General features: G+C 38.5%; 1 protein-coding gene across 2 annotated transcripts in view; it reads left to right on the forward strand.

Moving 5' to 3' along the window:
• Positions 1-21577, forward strand: part of BMPR1A (bone morphogenetic protein receptor type 1A) — an 80273-nt gene that overhangs the window by 27970 nt on the left and 30726 nt on the right. Inside the window, exons 2-3 of one of the 2 annotated variants that reach the window (XM_027698666.1) lie at positions 6519-6800; positions 9906-10027. The gene's annotated coding sequence lies outside the window, so the exon portion shown is untranslated. The remainder of the gene's footprint in view (positions 1-6518; positions 6801-9905; positions 10028-21577) is intronic. The other variant, XM_027698665.1, reaches the window with a different exon arrangement.

A 21577-nucleotide genomic window follows, 5' to 3' on the forward strand; every position in this document is an offset into this window, starting at 1 on the left:
ACTGAGGGACTGGCCTGAAGTTGTGTGAGGGGAGGTTTAGGTTGAACATTGGGAAAAGGTTCTTCCACCAGAGGGTGGTTGGGCACTGAACAGGCTCCCCAGGGCAGTGGTCACAGCACCAAACCTGACAGAGTTCAAGAAGCATTTGGACAATGCTCTCGGGCACATGGTGTGACTCTTGGGGATGGTCCTGTGCAGGGCCAGGAGTTGGACTTCAGTGATCCTTATGGGTCCTGTACATCTGAGGATATTCCATGATTCTAAATTCCCTAATTAATTTGGTTTTTTCCTCTGAAATAACAATGTTTGAAGAAATTTCAGGGACCAAGTCTGCAGGAATAAGTCCCTAGTACAAACATCTCAATAAAAGAGTTCTGATTCCATAATTATAGCTTTCTGATGTGTAACCACTTTTGCAAAAAAAAAAAAAGATGACTTGTGTTTTCTGGGGATAGTATTTAGTTGTCTGAATATCAAGTTGGCCTTACTGTATCGGGAAAAGTACTACCCTGTAAACAGATGAAGGAAAGCTCACTCTGCTTGAGATGAGATACAATCAAGTGCTGCCAAGGTAATTTCGTATGGTTTTCTGGATTATAAAGTACTCTTTATATATAGAAAGGTAGGGGGTTTTGTACAATTGAATTACAAAAATGGTAAAACATTTAGTTCTGTGTCTTCTCTGCCAAAGACTTACAGTTGCCTCTGTAACTTCAATTAATTGTGGAAGACCAGAAAATCCCTGTAGATAACCATGCAGAACACTGAGCATTAGAATGTGGGCTTATGACTGTCTGAAGTTTTATCCAAAAGGATCTATGAAAATACCTAAATCTTAGGTAGTATATTTGGAGTAGATGAATTCTGAAGTTGTCTTGAATACTTTGAAATATTTTTATGTGCCTTTCTTTTTGGTTTACTGCGTAGTATTATATAGTTAGTGACTTCTAAAAAAAAGCAGGAGACTGGATGTAATGTGGATTTCCAAAGGATGCACAGATATTTTGCAGCATTCTAAACCTCCCCATCTGCTTCTTATTTGAGCATCCTCATAGTCAGTTTTTCCCAAAGCAATATAAGTCACAACTAGTCTGAAGGAAAACACTTTGCAGTACATATTAATAAAATTTCAGTGTTGATTAAAGAATGACTAATCAGTTAGAGAAAATAAAGCATGCATTATCCTTTTTATCACTAAGGACTACATCAATAGGAGCCTAAATTTAGGGTTTAGTGTGTAAGTACAAACACTCTTCTCTGTATTCTTCATATGATGCACATTGCACAGATTTCATCTCAATGTACTTCCCTTGCTTTTGTAGTCACCTCCGATTTTAAAATTTAATGATAGTTGACTGATTCTTTCATTTTACTTTACAATGGTGGAAACAAATGCAGATTTTAAGGTTTATATGTTTCAACAGAACTTCAACAGATTTTATTGGGTGAGGCAAGTATTCTGTGCTTTTCTGCTCCTATGCCAATAGGATTTTGGTTTCAGTATAGGCCATTTAATAGAATATGTACGTTTTTATGACTCCAGGAGGGGAAAAAAGTTCAACTTCATGTCTGTGCCAGCTGCTAAGTTCTGGACCTAAAGGTTTCCATGCTCTTTTTGAATAGTTCTCATTGCTGACAACTAAAATGCTTGATGGCTGGCCTTCAACTGTGTTCTGTCTGTCAGACCCAACAGGGGAAAGCGTTCACAGTTTCAATGTTCTTTTGTGAAAGACCAAAATACGATGGAGCCATAGGTATTTGTTTTGCTTGTAGTGAGAAACATTTTTGAGCTAATAAAATGGTTTTATCATTTTTTAGAAGAACATTAATTATAAGGACTCGTAGTACTTAAACTCTGTTTAAACTGCCAAAATGTCTAGATAAGTTTGTATTCTCATATCTGAAAGAAAAAGTTTTTTAGCTCCAGCACATGTTGTGTTGGTTCCCCCAGGAGTGTTATTTTACTCTCTTGAATGTTAGACTGTAGTCCATGTGCTCTTTTGTAGGAAAACTTCTGTACTTGATAGGTCTGCTTATGGTGAAGGCTTTTAACCATTTGGTGATGGGGGGGGTGTCTGAGATGTCTCCAGATTTCCTTAAAGAATCTGTCATGCCTCCATGTGTTCAGAGCTGTTGAGATGATGGCTCTAACTTAGTGGTTTGCTGAAGGCAGTGATCTTCTTGGAAAGTTTTCTCATTCCCAGCTATGTGTTCCTGTGACCTGTGTTCCTTGTCAGAAGTTAGCAACCCTGCAACCTGTGTTTGAGATTCTGCCCAGGTGTGTTTGGTTTGCACAGCAGGGTTTTGGTAGCAGGGGGAGAGGGGGAGCTACATGGGGGAACTCTTTTGCGTGAGAAGAATCCCATGCTGGAACAGGAGAAGAGTGAGGAATCCTCCCCCTGAGGAGGAAGGATTGGCAGAGACAATGTGTGTGAACTGACTGCAGTCCCCATTCCCTGTTCCCCTGTGCCATTTGCAGGGAGAAGAGGAGGTAAAAGAGGTTGGGAGTTAAGCCCAAAAAGGGACGGGGGAATGAAGTGAAGTGAAGCTGTTTTCAAGATTTAGTTTTATTTCTCATTATCCTACTGCAATTTCATTGGTAATATATTAAACTAATTTTCCCAAATTGAGCCTGTTTTGCCTGTGACATTAATCAGTGAGTGATCTCTCCCTGTCCTTATCTCGACCCATGAACCTTTTATTGTATTTCCTCTCCCTGTTTAGCTGAGGAGGGCAGTGACAGAGCAGATTTGGTGGGCACCTGGCATCCAGCCTGGGTCAACCCACCACACTATTAAAAAATTTTAAATTTTTTAATTTAACATTTAAATTTTGAAAGGAAAGAAAAGAAATATTAATTCTACATACACAGAGATATAAGGCAATGTGATAGAACATTAGTGTAGTTTTGAAATTGTTTGCCCTGTAGTATTTTGATAGTGCACAAGACCATGAGATTTTAAAGTTGTAGCAGAAATGTTTTTCTTTTTAACTCAAAGGGTTACTGAAAGTGTTTCTCACTATTTGAATTACTCTGTAAAAAAGACAAATTGGAGAAATACTTGACCTTTTGCAGGAATCATAGGGGGAGGGAAAAGAGGATCACCTATCAGAATGTGGTCTAATATGTCCCACGAGACAGGCAGAAGCTAAATTTCATTGGCTCGTTTGTCACAGAGAATTGCAGTCTGGGCAGCATTCCCGGGATCAGTATGATGATAAGAATGCGCGCCTCGGAGTCTGTGTGCCAAGTGATCAAATTTTATTGTTGCTTCCATCCACACGAGGCAACCTATTAGCCAGGTGGCAAGCACGGCCCAGCGAGGGTCTGGAGCACGCTGGGAAAGGTGACTGTGAAATTTGCCTGATGGCTGAACAGCACAGAGCCCAGTTTTGGGGGTTTTGATAAATTTTTGCGACTCAGGAAGGCTTATGAAGTCAGTCATATCCCAACTAGCCTTATGCTTCCAGGGATGTCAGGTGCATCAGGAGACTGTTAATTGTATCCCAAGAGGAAGCTGAGATTGTGGTTGGAGGAGCTTTGGAATGGATATCTCCAAAGCTGAGGTAAAACAATTGAATTTTACATCTGTCTTGAAATGCAAAGGTATTTTTTAGATAAATGGTTTTGGATACTTTGAGAGCTGTGGGATATGATGAAAGGAGTTGCACAGTGAAGGCTTTAGCCAGTTGTTATTTGACAAACCTTGACAAGTCAGATTCTGACTCCACCTCTCTGCGCTGAATGAACTGGTGGCTTTGATGCGTCACCATCTGCAGGCTGATGGCTTTCCTTTTGAGGGTGACCTGCTATATACCTGCTTTTCTTATAACAGCAAGCTGTTGTCAGATTGCTTTTTGCTCCAAAGTTTGGAGTGAGCTGATTTTTCAGCTTCTACTGGCTCACGGGATGAAGAACATTTAAGATGACTGGGAGGAATCCTGTGGCTTCAGTGGGAGCGCAGAGCCTGCTCTCACAGCACAGCAGGCTGTGGAGTCCTGGGGATGAGTCCAGATGATGCAATTACACATGCCAAAATAAAATACTCAAGATACCCTCTAAGAAATCAGGAGGCTTAGACTCTTTCTGCTATAGAAAATTACATCTGCCAGGGCAAAGTAAAAGCCTGGTGGAATTTTCTGGCCCTTCTGCTGAGGCTTATTCCTGGATTCTCATGGCCCTGATAATGAATTCCTTGTGTCACTAGATGCTGTGGAGAGTATGGGGCATTGTGAGTTATGCAGGCTTGTGTCATTCTGGAAGATGCATTCTGTCTGTCTGGTACTGCACAGACCCACCTTACTCAGGAATTTATTTGTGCTCTAATACTTCTAGATATGCCTTGGGGCAATGATTTTTCAGGAGCTTGATTGTGTAGAACATTTTGTCTTATATGGCAGCAGGAAACTGAAGATGATGAAAGCAAAAATGTGCAACAAAGGCAGGGAGAGTGCTTAGTTGTGAAACAGTGAAACAGGTCCTTCAGATACCACCTGTTCAGGATGTGTGCTCAGAAGGGAAAGTTCTGGTTGTTCTAGGGCACAGATTCTCCCCTACTGTGTAAAGGGGCCAAATGATGTCCTCTGATACCTCTTGAGCAGACAAATTGTTTAAGAACCTGGAAAAGCAGCTGTCTCTGTTCTGCAGAAAAATGATGTCACTATGCTAGGCCTAGTCCTTTTATTTAACTTCTAGCTAGTAACGTTCACAAAATGGAAATCTGGTGTCAGTAACTGGAAAGTTGTATGGCTCTGATAGAGAAGAATTTTTTTCTCAAAAAAGAGGGTGACCTGACTTAAAGAAAAGCAGTTGTAGATTTTTAGTTGTTTGTTTTTGTTGTTGTTTTTTTTTAAATTATATAGATTCATCGTATATTTTCTGTCAGACTGGAAATGGAAGGTTAATCAAGAGTTTTTGCCATTAGTGGCAGCAGCACTCATTCATTATTCTACCTGCCTACACAACCGACCAGCCAGGTTAGATCACTACTGAAATGATGTTAAGTCTGTACTATTTCTGTGTGATGTCTTGTTTCCTTCAAACTATTCCAGGATAGTATTTCTGAAGTTCTATAAACTTCCTCACAAATTAGTAGAAATTCTTTTTGCCATCAAGGATCCAAGAACAACCTGGAAGTGCTGGAAAGATCAGTAGCATGCTGAACTGATCTTAGAGTTTTGACTAGTTATATAGGAAGGCCAAACCACTGTAATATCGATGTGAAGAATTATATGACATGCAGTGCTTGAATGTTATATAACTCCTTGCATTTTTAATACCTTGCAAGAATAACTTAATGATTGTTTATTAAAACTCAAGGGAATGCAGGCATAAAATTAATTTTAAAAGTTAGCTTTCATGTAGGTGTGTTTTTACTTGAGTGATTTTGAACAATTTTGTTGCTTCAAAGATTGGAGAAATGTTCTTTAACCATATCTCATGCTCTTATTTCCCCTCTTGCTACCTGGAAAACGTGGTGTCCAGAGACTGGAAAGTGATGTGCTTGTTCAGCCAATTCATTTTATTTCACTGGGTTTGGAAGTGATCTCTGTTCAATGAGATGTTCTTGCTCATATACCTTCTGTTTCACAGACAAACCCACCCAGCCCCAAATTTGCTCGGGTGGTGTGACATTTGCTTTTCCCGGTGTGCTGTGGGGGTTTTTCTCGCATGCAGATTTGTTGAAAAGGGTTTCCTTAATGAATTCCTATCTTTGGATATGAACTTTGAAGTAGGATTTGGAAATTTGATTATGGCTGCTTTCCCTTTACAAAATTCATATTTCACAGTAGTAATAGTCCTGTAAAAGCAATATACTCACAGTTTTTCAAACTCTCTCTGGGTTACAGCAGCTCTGGCTAAGTTTTTCAGTAGCATTCATGAAGCTGTTAACTGAAGCATCTTCTAGGCTGCCATATGGGTCTGCAGTGTATTTTCATTGTGCATAGATTTCTAACAAAAAGCCTATTGTTCAGGACTTTAGTTTACCTGAAAAGGATTAACTTTGCATCTGAAACTTCTCCCATCTCTGGTTAACAGAGCCCTCAGCTGCCTCCAACTCTGACCCTGCACACAGAAACATATTTAGAGCACCACATGCTTTTCTTCTTTTCCCTTTTGCTCCCACCCCAAGTCTCAGATGCTTGAGGTTATTGCCCCTGGGTTTTTTTTTTTATTTAACTGTTTGTCTGATATCACCCTAGGCCATGTCTGTGCCATGATCTGAACTTACAGAACCTTTAAAACAAGTTCTGTTTCATAAATTGAAGTAAAGGTATGATTAGCTGAACAGCTACCCTGCAGAAGTGACATGCTGATGGCTGGAGGAAGTGAAAGAGCAGGAAAGAAGTAACTGGAAGCTGGAGTGAATGGTCAAGTATTTAACCCGTGATCTGTACAGATGAGTCCTTGTATGATCAGATACTTAATTGCTATTGAATCACTTTAACTGTTATGTTACTTTGATTAAAGTTACTTTCCAAACTTATGTTCCTTCAATACATGCTGTATTTGACAGGTAGCACGGTCCTTTGTGAGAAAGGGATAATTTAAGATGAATAAAGTCATTCAGCTAAAAACTGGTGAGGCAGTTGGGACAAAGTGGGAATGAATCAGAGGAACAGAAAGTCAAGTGCCTGGAAAGTTTTTGGCATCAAAAGAAGAGACAGGTGAAGGAATGAGTTTAATGTGGCCCTGGAACTGAAGAAACTGGAACTACTGAGAAGGGAAGTAGTAACTAGAGATAAGTGGCAAGACAAGAAAAAAGGAACCACAGCCTGAGTAGAGTTTTCTCTTCAAAGTGAGTCAGTCTGACTGGAGCTTTGCCATTGCAAGTCCCTGCTGTCTGTCTGTCTGTCTGTCCTACTTAGAGCTGTTGATTCCTGCACTCTCTGTTAGCAAAGTGACCACCTGTACCTCTCCAACCCCCTCCCTCCTGAATGAGATTTAAATGAACCCAATTTAGATATTCTGGGACTGCCAGTGGCAGAAAATCTACATTTTTCTGAGTTAGCTAGGTAGCTACTGTATTCATATAATTCAGATTATTCTTTTCCCAGATTGAGTGCTGATATTTTTCAGTTAATAGTATATGAGGATCTCAGATTTAATCTTAGCACTGAAAAAAATTTGTAGATAAATTTGTGGATTTAATATGTTACTAGTGACAAGCAGTGTGAGGCTTTACATTTGAATTTATGCCTCTTATGGTTGTTGTAGTATATGAAGTTCTGATAAATTTAGAGTTGTGCAAATAATTAATTCACTTGTTTTATTTTGTTCTTGATAGCACTTGTCTAGAAAATGCCATTGAGAATGGCACTAAACATTTTGAAAATTATACATTAATAATTAAGCAGTTTGGATAACCGTATAAAAATAATTATTTAAGTAAATTGAATTTTATAAAATTAAGTATGTTCTCAAGTAGCATTTGATGCTGATGAAGAAGTGGAAGAAATAGTAACACAGTGAGGTCTCTCACATAATTTAATAATTATCATTAACTCTTGTCCCATTTCTGACAGAGGTTTTGTAGTTTCCCTTTTAAAAAAGGGAGAGATGAATTTGGAACTGACACACAAATTGTGTAAGTCATAAAAGAGTCTGTGTCCACATTACCAAGCAGTGAGGTGTAATAGGATCAGATCTGTCAGGTGCTGAGAACCTGGCATCCGTGCTCTACAGGTGGTGAGAGTTTTATTTCAGGCTGGTCCTGGTCCGATTCTGTGGCTGAATTCCTGTTGGTGGTTGGAGCGTGTACAATGTACACCTGAAGCTCATTCTGTGATCTAATTTTATTCAACAGAAATCTGGTTCACGTACTTGATGGCTGCTTTGCAATGTAAAGCAAAGCAAGGAAAATAGGGTTGTTTGGGAGATGGACTTCAAAAGTGCAATCCTGATTTGAATTAAATGCTAATGTAGACATACCTAGAGTCGTGCAGATCAGGAAGTTCACCAAAATAGTTTTGTTTGGTAAGAGAGCTTGGATATCTGATACATGGGATTGGGGTCAGGAGAGGCAGGGAATGCTTACAGAATTGAGAACAGTTACTTCATCAATTTGAGAGTTTGGAAAACTATTAGGAGGACGTGGTTTTAAAAACAAAACAAACCTGAGCAGCAGTGTCCAGAAATGTCATTGCTTTGTAAAGCGGCCTTTTTAAATAATACAAAGTGGACTTTGTATTAAGCAGATACTGGATACAGGGAGATTGGAGGTGTAAAAACAGAAAGCACACCAACGTTTTTTCTGTCTGTTGTTCTTCTGGAGTCCAACAGAAGATTCCTAGGTTAGAGAGAGGAGAAGAGATGGATATATTTTACAGATTCTTTACTTACTTTAAAAAAGGGAAGACAATTTACACAAACACTATTTCATGGCCAGAATGTTTTTTCAGTTTTACCATGGAAGAAATAAGTCAAGTGTCAGCCTGTCTGCTCAGAGGAGACAGTTGTCTTTAAGAATTGGTGCTATCTGATATTCAGGATGGTTTCGGATTACCATTGAGCACAAATTTATTATTTATTACCAAGACTATTAAACCTCAGTGTGTGAGGAACTGTGCTTATAAATGGACATGGAGACAGAAGTATTCTGACCTTCTTGTAATGGTAAAGGTCTTTATGCTGCTTAGAAAGGAAGAGAGGAGGAGAATGGATGCTGAAACTCTCCCTCTGCTGGAAATCATGCAGGCACGTGATTTTTCCATCTGTACCCATACTGTTGGCCTTGGTATTCAAAACTATGTCCTTACATCTCTACACTGTAAGATTGATTGTGTGTTTTTTAACAGTATAGCCAGATTAGTGGTGTTTAAGCCTTTGTGTTATTTTCAAGGTTAAGATCACAGTCATAAGACTGGGACTTCTAAATTATAAATTTCTTGTAGGATCTTCTTGAAAGCTTCGGATGATGGAAACATTTAAAAATTGTGACAGTGATAAAATGGGAATAGTTGACAATAGGTGGCATCTGCTCATCGTGGAATCAAACTAACAAAGCTGATAAGCCCCTCTTACCTCTCCACAGTGCATCTGAAAGCCTTGGGACTGGACACAAGGCAGGCAAGGCTCACAGCTGTTGAGAGTGCTGGGTAAGAGCCTGTGCCATGCTTTCCTCTGGTCCTTGGATGTACAACCATTAAAAACACAAATGAAAAATCAAATCCACCCCATTGCCAGTTTTGTCCAGATCTTTGCTTTTTTCTTCCCAGGAGTAATTGTACCTGTGTGCAATTGCAGTAAACCTATTGATTACTTTTCAGTATATTGCAGTTTCTTGTGTACTGGAACTAATGGGGTGACACCAGTGGATTTGTGGTGTGAAGCTGCAGTCCTACAGACTCTCTGGTGTTTAATAAACATTGACTGGTGCATTGTTTGTTTTTTCTGTTGGTGTCACCAACACCAATATGTCCTTTCTCTAGTCGCTGACTTTTTAAAAGAAAAAATTAAAACTGGAAACCTGATATCTTGCAAATCTGGCTGGAGAGACTAGAAAGGCTTATTTTCGTAGGAAAACTCTCTACAGAGATTTTTAGCACCCTTCCTCCCTGACATCACCGTTCATCCAAGACAAACGTGTATTTAATCTAAATGCTAGAAATGTTTTTGTTAGAATCTTTTTAATAGATGAGTGATTAATGACATAGTATAAATAAAATTATTTTTAAATTGTTTTTCTTGTCAGTATTTTACAAATATACTGCAACTGTGCAGCTTCTGGAAATGCATGAGTCTTAAGAAGTTTTTGTCTAGCTGGGAGCAGCTCATAATAGCAGAAGGTTTCTGTAATTCCAGATATGAGTATCTGCAATATGCAGCTCACATTGTACACCATAAACTGTCAACACAATTTCTTCAGATCTCTCTCTAATCAAATTCTCTTTGTGTTTTGCAGATCAATAGAAATATGCATTTCCATAATATCACCTTTGAACTAATGAAGTGGAAGTACAGATGAAAACAGTCTGGAGGAAGCTTGAAGTACAATACAGTTTCATTCAGTTTCCTAATTCTGAGGTAAGGTTAACACATGCAAAATCTTATTTCAAGTATTTCAGGGATAAAAAGCATATGATAAGCAGCCACCATATCTTTCTTATAAAAAAATTCTGAGCAACGTTTTTGTATGCTAGTGGCGGTCTTTAATACCATATTGAAACAGCTGTTTGATTTAATCTCTGTCCACATTTCAGTTATGAATAAAGACGAATCAGCATCAACTGTGGAGACATCTGTTGTACAAAGACACATTGGAAAAAAGTTACGGTATCAGACAAATTTTATTTGGTACAATCTGTCTGGTCATCAATGTTACTAAAACTTTAGTTGATTATTAGTTTATTTTAGTTTGTTATATTCCTGATATGACTGGACAGAGGCTTTACAGTATCAAGAGGCAGGGCATGAGTATATGCAGTTGGGTTGAAAATTCTGGATGCACTGGTATTTTAAAAAGGGAAACACAAAACACACACACCCAACCACCTCACAAGTTACCTTTTTTGCCTTCTGGTTCATTGTCCTTTTAAAGAGTAGTAGTATTAGCAACAGATGAGGGAGGGAGGTTGTTTTATGCTTTCCCTGTATGTAAATAGCTGATCTGGCAAAAAAATAGAGTGGCAACACCACACTCCCACCATGGAATTTCCCTATCTTGACGTAGTTCATTCTTTTTTTACTAGGGATTGTGGGCTTGTAAGTCCACAAACACACAAATGGCAAGAAGAAGGAGCTTATCAGAACCAAATAAAAACAAGTCCTCTTGCTAATTACTTCTGCTCCTGTGCACTGCCTCTTGTTTTCATACCTTTTATACTTGAATTTCAATAGCAAGGGGGCAAAGACAAAAGACAAAAAATAACATCATCAAGGCCAGAAGAGGCAAATGCTATAAACACCAGATGTGAACAGAGTACATTGTCCCAGGTGTTGATGAGACACTTTATGTGCTTCCTGAGTGAGAGATCAGCAGTATTGTATTTCATAGCCTGACCTGCTTTACGTATATCTTTAAGCCCATTTATGACTTTGGACACCCACAAAAACCAGTGAAAGTGAGTGTTTTAGTTTTAAATATTTGTCATATACAAAAGGTGTCTTGTTTGCATCTAAAACTGCTGCTTGATAATTTATTTGTTAGTTCCTAGTTGGTTTACAGAGAGAAATCGAAATTAAATCTCTTCGGTTGTCTCATCCATGTAAAGGTTTGATGAAGGGTATCTGTTTCTCTGATAGTTCTCAAGATGGTTTATTTTATATTTCTTTAATAGGGAATCTCTGGAATACAGTCCTTTACTGTTCTTTTGCTAATTCTGCTCTATATTTTGAGACAGCGTGAAATGTTCTTACATCTTAGTATTGTAAATAGATCTGTCTTTCAGGTGCACCTCTGAGTTTGTGCAAGCAATTCTAGTGCAATGCAACTGGAGAAACTCAGACTAGTATATTATACCTGATCAGGAGGGCTGTGTATGCTTAATTCCCTTCTGGAACTGGTGTCCTGTGTAGTGTTGTTGTTTTATTTAATATAAAGACTTTGGTCATATGATTACTTTGTTTTCTTTGGGATGTTGAAAACTGGACTTGGATGACTTCCCACCACCACCCATTAAAATGTAAAATACTCCCTTAGTTTGACTTGCCTGCAGCAAGGTGTGAATTAGAAGAGATTAAAGACCTCTAATGTACAACTGCTGAACCAATAACATTAGTTGATGATTTAGGAATAACTCCCTACTTTTCAGCTTCTAGTGTCCATAGAGTTCTCATTTTTGTCTCCTCCCCAACCAGTGGTGGTAGAACCATCTTTTCTCATGTGATGGAGCTTGTTCATTAGCCAGGAACATGTGCCAGGTGTTTCAGAATAAAGGGTGCCAGTGACAAGAAGGTGTTCCTGCAATGATTTTCTTATTAATCATCAAGACTGCCTAAGATCTCTGTTCAGTTAGGAAACAATTATTGGGTAAGGTTGAATTAGCTGCTATTGAATTTCCTTGGTGGCAAACTATTTGCTAGGAGTTAATTCCATAACAAACAAGCTGAGCCACTTCAGGCTCAAACCACAAATGGGAAATGCAGGTCAGTGGGCTCAAAGCATTTTTCCAGGAGTGGAGTAACCAGAAGTCCATGTCATCTTGTGAATCATTTGATCAAAACAGGAAGTGCCAGTGGTTCCACTCTGGAGCTGCTCTGTTCTGCAGTGTGCTGTCACATATTTTGCTGGCACTTTGGCGTCTTCCTAACAGGCTTTCCTTACTTCCATTTACCCTGACTTACCCTAGGTTGTTCCAATAGTGTGACCATCCTGATCTCAGACTGCATAAACCAAGAACCTTCCCTATTGCTAGGCCAAGACCGTCAGGCTCAGGAAGGTCAGATTAAGCTGTCTGAGAATCCCTTCGTTTTTGTGTTGGCTCCATTTGGCTCAGGAGCTCCCATTGAAAGTGTAATGGGCAACAAATTTCAAAGAAATCTAGAAAAGTTCCTGTGTAGTAAGAGGAGGCTAAATTTTGTATCTTATTTCTGTATCTGAGGATGGGAATTTTATGGGGTAGGATAGAGAACTAATTTAAGATCTTACAGTGAGAAAAGTGTACAGGGAATGCATTCACAGTACAGTCTGAAGATGTTTCTATTGATAGGAATGTGTTTTGCAACCAGATTTTTGTAACATGAATGTGTAATTAGAAACAGACAAGATTTCCTTTTTTACTTTTTTTTTCTAATTTATTGTTTAGATTAAGAATGGTAAAATGTGGTTTTCTGCTACACATTAATACATGGATTATTATTGTTTTCTTTCCTTTTTTTCATTCCCTTTTTTTTTTCCTTGAGGTAAAACCAAACAGGTAAAGGTTCCTTTCTAAATAGTGCTGTTCTGAAGCAGTTTTCAGTAGTCAGTTATGGAGTAGGTTACTCTGATCTAGGTTTAAAAGTCAAGAATGTCCTTCTCCAGAGGTTCCACCAAGGTTATGATGTTACAAGAAGTTTCATGAAATGTTAGGTGAAGTGTTTGTAAAGTGTTGCAGTTAATACAGAATTTCATTAAAATCAATGTATTTTAAAATAATAAACAGCTACTTGTGAACTTGCTAAAATTTAAGATTGATTTAGGGTCTTTTTATAATATCCTTAATGTCTATAAAAGCATTAGAAGTAATAGAAACTTGCTAATTTTCTTATTTCTAAACCAGATATGTACTGTCCTTGAAAAGAATTAACTGTGTACCATAGCCAAGTCTAGGTAAAGAAGGAATACTTTTATCATGTCCTTAAAATATGTATGGTTTGGGTTTACAACAGAGTACAGGAATTGCAGAATCTTGAGTAATAATTTGAATCTGTTAAAACTAAAGTATTAAGTTCTGTTACTTTGCTTAAGTACCTATGATGAAAAGTAATTGGGAAGTACATTTTAATTAACTGGTTAGTCATATGACAGTTAATTTTAAATATTTTACCACTTTTGGAAATACTCAGAATGAAAGATAACTTCTTAACAATACCGGTTAATATAAAAAAGGGGTTTTTTTCTTCCATCTGCTTTGTCACTCACTGACTTGATGTGATAATAGCAGTAGCTATTTCTATAACATCATCCAAATATTGAAATGGTGTGATTTATATGCATAGGGAAGAACAGATGTAAACCACTGGTTCAACTACTGTATGCAAGTGCACAAAGCTTAGGTGTGTGCACCATGTCTTAGGCTGTTAGGAAGTTTCCTGGTTATAGTTAGAACTAAGCAGAAGTTGCTTAGAAAATTAGTAAGCAGAGTAAGAATATGCTGATTTCACAGTGGAATGGCTTGAAAAAGAAACAAAGAAGACAGGTGAGGCAGCTATATGCCAAAAAGTAGTAACACTTTAGTTGTATTTACTAATAAAACTGAAGAACAAGGTGTTGTTTAGCACATATTAAAAAAGAATGTGGATGATCAAATACACAAGTTGCATGGGAAAAAAATTATGCATATTCCTGCATTTGTGTGTGTTATATTTACATAACTTTTGAAGAAAACAGAAGTCTCACAGTCATGATTTTTAATCTGAATTCCCTAGAAGCTGTGGCTTGCTTACAGTAGTGAGGAGGTTTTTCTGCCAAGGTTTTGATATAGGCAGGGCATCTTGTTCACAGATTTTAAATGTTTGCAGTTAGCTACAGAAAATTTGAATCTGTTAGAGCGATGATAGAGGGGTCAATAGTCCCATTGCTAGGAGAATTTCCACAGTGAAGGGTTCTCAAATGGCTACACCTGACCATGCTTCAAACACTTTTTGTTGTTCTGAGATGTGAAATTCCTGTTCTCATTCAAACATGTTTCTTCAAGCTGCTGGTGTTTGAAAAGGAATTATTTGTTTCAATTGTCAGGTAAAGCATATGAAATAGTTTACAGAAACAGTCCAGTCGTAGGCTTTCAGTGGAATGAAAGTAAAATGATCAAGGGGTCTGCCTGTGCAGAGGAAGTCTTTGAGATGGCAGTGTTTGAGAAGAGGGATATTTATACAGGTGTCTTGGAATTCTGTGCACTTTGAATTGTTATAGAATTTGAAAAATCTACACTTGCAATCTACTCAGTTTCCCCTCCCCTCAGTAAATTTGTTGTTGGGTGATACTGCCGATCTGTGAATTAATCAGACTTTTTTAATGGAGAGGGGGAAAAAGTTTGTTTTATCAGTCTTAAAAATAGCATCAACGGTTCTGGGTGTTTTTATTGTTTCTCTACACCAGGAGATGGTACCTTTCCCCCTTCCCTGCCTGTTACTCAACCAGAGACTGAGAAATAGCTGAATCCTTATGTGGGCATGCAGTTTGATGGAAAGAAAGCACACGATCACCAGTCCTCTGACTGGGAAGAAAAGATCTTTTGGAAGTCTTGAACCGTCGAGAATGGCTGCTCTTGCTGTTGTTTGTCAGTTGGGTGAATTCAGAATCCAGTATGAAAAGGCTTTCACCTGCTCTGGGGTGGGCTCCTCCATGGGCTGCAGGTGGATCTCTGCGTCCCTGTGGACCTCCATGGGCTGCAGAGGCACAGCTGCCTCACCATGGGCTGCACCACGGGCTGCAGGGGAACCTCAGCTCTGGTGCCTGGAGTACCTCCTGCCCCTCTTTCTCCACCGACCTTGGTGCCTCTATAGTTGTTCTTCCCATGTATTCTCACTCCTCTCTTCCCTGGCTGCAATTACATCTGCACAATAACTTTTTTTCTTTCTTGAATATGTTGTCACGGAGGTGTTACTGTCATTCCTGATTGGCCCAGCCTTGGCCAGAGGTAGATCCCTCTTGGAACCAGCTGGCACTGGCTCTACAGGACATGGGGGGAGCTTCTGGCAGCTTCTCACAGAACCCACCCCTGTAGCCCCCCTGCTACCAAAACCTGGCCATCCAAACCCAATGTATTACTACAGTATTGCATCTGCTGGTTTTGTTTCAGTACAATTCTTAAGTCAAATGTGTGAAAAATCTCAAAGAGGAATGGACAATACTCAGGATGTGATAAAGGATTGGTATTACAATTGGTAGAGAAGGTTCAATAATGATGCCTTTTTTTGTCCCCTTTCTCTCTGCCAAAAATCATTCTGTATTCTCCTCAACTAGCAAAAAAAATTCCTTCCCGTTATGGAATCTGTGGTTTTCCTGCAACCTCAATTTTTCCTTCACAGATTTAATTTGGATCAGCCTTAATTGTGTCCTATTGGAGGTGATTAATGTAAGCTAAAGAATCATGAAAGAAAGAATGTTTGGATAGTGGAGATGTGGAAGGAATAAATTACTCTTAGATGGAATAACAGGCTTAACAGAAGTAACGTAAGAAAAGGAAGAATGAGACAGTTGTAGGAATGTGATCTTGAATGACTGAGGAATAATTGAATTGTCAAAGTTAACAAAGAGGTGACTTAGGAAACAGATGGATTTACTTTTAAGGTTTTTCGCTCAAGGAACTGTTAAAACATCAGAGGAGATACCTTCAAGTTTGAGGATGATGGGGAATGGGAGAAATATTTGCCATAAAAATAGTGTTCAGGTCATTCCTGTAGTAGTGAGTCTGGGCAGTTTAAGACATACGCCATAAGGACAAATAGAAAATTAGGAAACCAAGTGAAATTCATATTAGAAGGGATATATCATATAATCTCTGCACTTTCTTAGTTTCTTTAGTTCTTACAATATGGAGAGAAAAGCAAAGATTTGAATAAAAAAAATGAGGATTTTTTTAGCTGAATGTGAAGTTGATATAATCTGCAAACCAACCAAACAAAACCAAGCTGCTACCCTACATCTTGATGTTCTGCTATCCTTTGCTCTGCTGTGCAACAGGTGTTGAAAAACCTTTTAGTGTGTTTAAAATAACGTTTTTGCACTGAGAGAAGTGGTATAATTGCTTGAATACAAATAACTTCCTAATAAAACTATTGAAATCTAAATATTTTAATCTCATTGACCAGAAAGCTCATGTTTGCTTTTAAATTGTGTGTGAAAAGAAATTAATAGTATTCCTTTAGCACTTGGGTGCAGGGAAATAAGGGACTATAACTGTTGAGGTAAACATTACCTTTGAACTCTTGTCTACTTATTGAAAGATCACTGTGTTTGGATTTAGAAATGTCTTTGAAGCTATATTTGATGAAAGTACGTTGTTTAAACTTGAGGAGTAGTTTGTGTGCATGTGCATACCATGTTGTTTCTGTAGTTATTTAACCCAGCAGATCTACAGTGCACTGAGAGTTTAACTTCGATTTTCATTAAAATCGGTTCTCATCTCGGCAAAACTTGCAGAATACTAACAGGGTAAGATAAAGCTCAAACACATACATCTCAAGTCCTGGAAATATTTCTCAGAGCACTAATACTTTCTTATATATTTCACATTGAAAATTAAATATTGCAGATACAAACAGAGACTGAACGCAGCATAGAATTAATTTTGTATTTGTACTGCGGAAGCACTTTCTTAATATAGCAATCTAATTTAATATCTGCAGTATCTGTGAGATAACTGTATGTGAGCATGTCATGCTTTACACATTACCATTTGTCACTCAGATACTGAAAATATCTGAATACTTTGCAGGTTCTAAGTAAGATAATTAATGTTGTAATTACAAGGTATTTGCTCTCAAATGGATTTGGGCATTTATTATTTTTTCCTTTCCCCCCCCTTCTTTTCTTTTCTTGTTTTATTGGGCCTTGAAGCTTTGTTAACCTACTTGTACGTATCAGGCTTCTCCTTGTAAGCTCTGGGAGTTCCTAGTGAGACAGCTTGTGAGGTTAATACCCCCAGCTGTCCACCTTGCTCTTTTCCTGGAGGTCAGTGCCTCTGTGGCAGTATCAGCAAGTGGCAGCTCATCAGCCACAGCTGTTCAGAGCCCAGCATATTAATTTAAACTGCCATTAATTCTAGTTTAGGCTACTCTGGACTTGCCACTGACAATACTTGCTCACTTCTTTTGCTCTTGCAGTGATGGTGGTAACCTCCTCATGTTTTGTGCCTGAAGATTGTAATCTTATAAAAACATCCCAACATGAGTTTCTAGGGTGAGTGTCAAGGCTCACAGATGACAGAAGAGCCACCAACTATTCAGTAAAATTTGAAAGAATAAGAGAGGTTGACATTTTAAGTTATAAGGGCAATATAACAAACACGAAGAACAAACTTAGCAGTTAAATGTAATTTGCAAATCGCGTTGATCTAAAATTTTGTTTCTGTAGTATCAACACTTAAAAAATCTTTTTCTCCTGCCACATCAGTGTTTTAGGGAAGTGTAAAGGAGCAGCATCTACTATTTCATTTATTTATCCTATCCAGCTATTAAAATGCCTCTTTGGAAGACTGATGGAGACCACTCTTTTGAGAATATCTGCGTGTTATTTGCAGTGGTTTATGGGAACAGCTAGACAGGGAGTTTCTCCTCTCAGCACAGTACAGTGCTTCTGTGGGCATGGCAAGCAGGTGAGGAAAATGAGGATTAAGGCTCACCTTGCCAAGCAGCATTTCATGTTAGCAGATCATGATGATGTTGAACTTGCCAGTCTTGTCTCTGCTGTTTGTATCGAGCAAATACTGTTAAGAGAAAGCTCGTCTCTTGCCTATTGCAATGGGGAGTGCTGAATTTGATGATTTAAAAATTATGTGGCTTGCTTATGAAGCAATATTTGCAAGTATGTTTTTATCTTGCTCACGAAGTGATGTATGAATTAATTTTGACAGCAGTTATCTTCTGGGTAGCAGAACGAAAAAATATGTCCGTGTTGACAGTTTTAAGCGTTGTGAGGGCAAACAGTTTGCTTCTTGTGAAATGCTCTTCTGTTGGCCTTTTTTAATACTAGATCACATGTCACTTGCTCTAAAAGGGACACCATAGTCCCTTTGTCAGATACCATAGGGAAAGGGTTTGCAGATTTGTAAGAAGGCAGCAGTGATTCCCCTGTGTAAGGCATCGCTACTCTGTTTGGAAGGGTTGGTTTGTATTTTTGGCTGAGGATTGTCTTTGTAAGTAATGTTTCCTGTCAGGTCTTAATAAATTGAAACTCCATCTTCCATGTGTAAATAAGAAAAAAAAAACGAAGGGAATTAAGGTCTTCTTTCTGTTACTCCTTCCTAAACTTATTTATTATCAGCTCTGTTTGGAAAGCATTTCCTTTAGTAACTTTCATGCTCACAACGTGAGTGTGAGGAGTGAGGGCTCCGTGAATAGCATTATCAGGTTGACTCTTTTGACCTTGGTAATTACTAATCTATGCAATCGGGTATTTCTGAGCCTTGTCAGCCTTGCTTGTTTAGCGTTCTATTTATTTTATTGGTTTCTACAAGCCTTGAATAGGAAAAGAGGATTTAAAGAGAAAATAAAAAAAAAAGAAAAGAAAAAGAAACCCAACCGCATGTTTATTCTTAAAGGGGTGGAGGTCTTCTAGAGGGGAGCTGGCTTGCAGAGGGGGAAGACAGTATTCTTATGCTAATCCGCGCTCTGGATAAGGAGCAAAGCAGCCGTGCAAACAATGGAAGTGGAGCCAGAAAGTCTGCGCTGCAGTCTAGCACGCCTTGAAAAGCATGTCAGGCCGGGCGCCTTGGGCTGCCGGGAGGGGCCGCGGGGGGAGCGCCTCCCGCTCCCTTCGCGGGGCTGGCGGCCGGCCAGGAGGCTTGGAAAAATCTCACTACCTAGAAAACAAGAATTAAGGGTGGGAGTGAGGGGAAGAGGGAGAGACGTAGTTTGCAGTCTTTTTTTTTCCTTTTTTTTTCTTTTTTTTTCCCTCGTGTTAAAAAAAGCAAACCCCAAACCCCGTATTGAATTTGTCTCGGCCTCGTCGCTGCCGTTTTCTTCTTTGTACCGAAATTGAAATTCAAGTGATGTGTCTTTTAAATAGCAGCCACTTTTTCTGAGTATTCTGCGTGAGAGATGTAGATTTTAGCAACGTGCCCCTTGCTCGGAAATTAGCTTACACTACCCTCCTGTGGGCAAAGTACTGGGATTGGGAAGCGTGTGGGAGCCGGAGCTGCAGGCTGGCCTAAGGATGGGTTTCTGTTCCTCCCTCCTTCCCTTGTAGGAGAAACCAATGTCAGGGACATAGCGGAAAAAGCAGGGGTTTGTCTACCCTGCTTTGTTACTGATTAAAGCCAGTGACACAAAAAAAAAAAAGACAGGCTGTTTTCCTTAGGCATCATGAAATGAAAAATATGCTCTTTAACCACCAAACAAAAACCCAGTTTCTGGAGAACTCTTTGTGAGTTCCAGAATTTGCATAATCACCTTTGCTTTGGAGACAAAAAGTAGTTGTGAATTTCTTCTTCTAGATTGGGCAGAGGTTGTAGGTGTAACAGAAATAAGCCATGATCATGGGATCTAAGTATAATAAACACCCTGTCCATTTTTTGTTCTGGGGATTTTTTTTTGACATAGATTAATGAAAAACTGTCCTTAAGTTATGAAAAAATTACTGTAAGGTTGTGAAAACATTCATTAATCGTCTTTATAGTGCTGAAAGGGATGTTGCACTTTAGAAACCCTTTCTATTAAAGCATTTATACTTTTGAAGGCACTGGCACTGATTTTAGGGTCCATTGTTCACATCTAAAGAAGTGAGCAAATGTATGCTCAGGATTGAGGACCAGCTTTTTCCCTTCCTCAGCCTAGGTATATTGTTTGTATAAAATTATTGTAACTCAGAGCCAAAATGTGTGATAAGTTCTGTAGGCACTGTAGTATGACCATAATATTTTTAGTAGTAACATGAAAAATTTCTGAAAGTTTTGATGAGTTTTCCTCCTGTTGCTTATGTTTAGTGAGTAAAAGGCATTCTGTAAGTATGTTTTTGCAAAGGAAATTTAACAGGCTTAAGTTATGATTCCCAGTTTGTTAAATTTAGAAATGGAATGCATTACGTGTGGAGACTTTTCTCCTTGTTCACATTAACTGGTATGACAGTAAGGAAATAACAAAAATTACAAATAGATAATAAAAACATTTAAGATGATAGCTTCTGGGTAGAATACCAGGATTTGATGTCATTTATGATAGAAATAGCATGGGTGTCCATTTGCCAATTGTCTAAAGGGCAGAAGGTCTCAGACAGCTAATCACCAAAGTGATGAAAAAGGGGAAATGGATAAAGATGAATAAAAATTGTGTAGCGAAATCTCATTTAAATATGCTCAAATAAGAGGATGTGTCATGTTTGTAACAGACTAGGATATGTCTGAATACCTGATGGCATGGCACTGGGAAAACAATTTTGCTGCATTTCATTACAGTTAATTTAATGGCAGAAACTTTGTAGCAGTTAGTTAATTGGAATTCCAGAATAACAGTAAGATGGGCATTCAGGAGTCCAATGAGTGGCGTCCCCAATTACCTAATTGTGCTGGGCATGGTAAAAAGCAGCTCAGCTTTAATTTCTTCATGGTTAACAACTTTGTTTATGAAACAGACAGATATATCATAATTTAGTACTTTGGGTTCTAAATTCTGCTGTAATATACACACATTTGATATTTGCAAGCAATGTGAAGTCTTTCTTTCAGAAGACTTCTGTGTGACTGTCCAAGGTGGATTTTGGTGACTTTTCCCACTGACCAGAAATAAGTCCTTTTGTAACACTGTGAACTGTCTTGCTGCAGAAAACAGTTGTTAGGGACTTGTGTTTTTTTAATGAGCAAACGTGTTGCAATACATGTATTCTAAACCCATGGTTATAACTGTCCTGCAAAGGGAACTAAAATAAAATTTTTCATTTCAGACTTTGAGAAGGATATAATACACCAATGTGCTTTGTTTAACATTTCAGACTTCATTGCAGCTTGTAGAGGGAGAAAAAATGTTGATATAATTTACACACTCTCTTGGCTTTTAAACTTATGCAATTGGGAATAGTTTTAAGTAATTCTAATACAATCCATAGTTTAATGGAATTATTTCTGTGAGCTTGAACAGATTAGTGCCTAAACAAACAGGGCCTTATTTGAAGTTGGCTTTTTTGATGGCCATGTAGCCAACTAGCTTGCAATAGCCAGCAGACTTCTCCATCAGCTGTAGGATTTCTTGACAGATTTTGGTGGTGGATTTACCTTGTTG

The sequence above is a fragment of the Neopelma chrysocephalum genome, unplaced genomic scaffold (assembly GCF_003984885.1).
Source record: "Neopelma chrysocephalum unplaced genomic scaffold, ASM398488v2 Primary Assembly neopelma1_131, whole genome shotgun sequence".
Classification (NCBI taxonomy): Eukaryota; Metazoa; Chordata; class Aves; order Passeriformes; family Pipridae; genus Neopelma; species Neopelma chrysocephalum.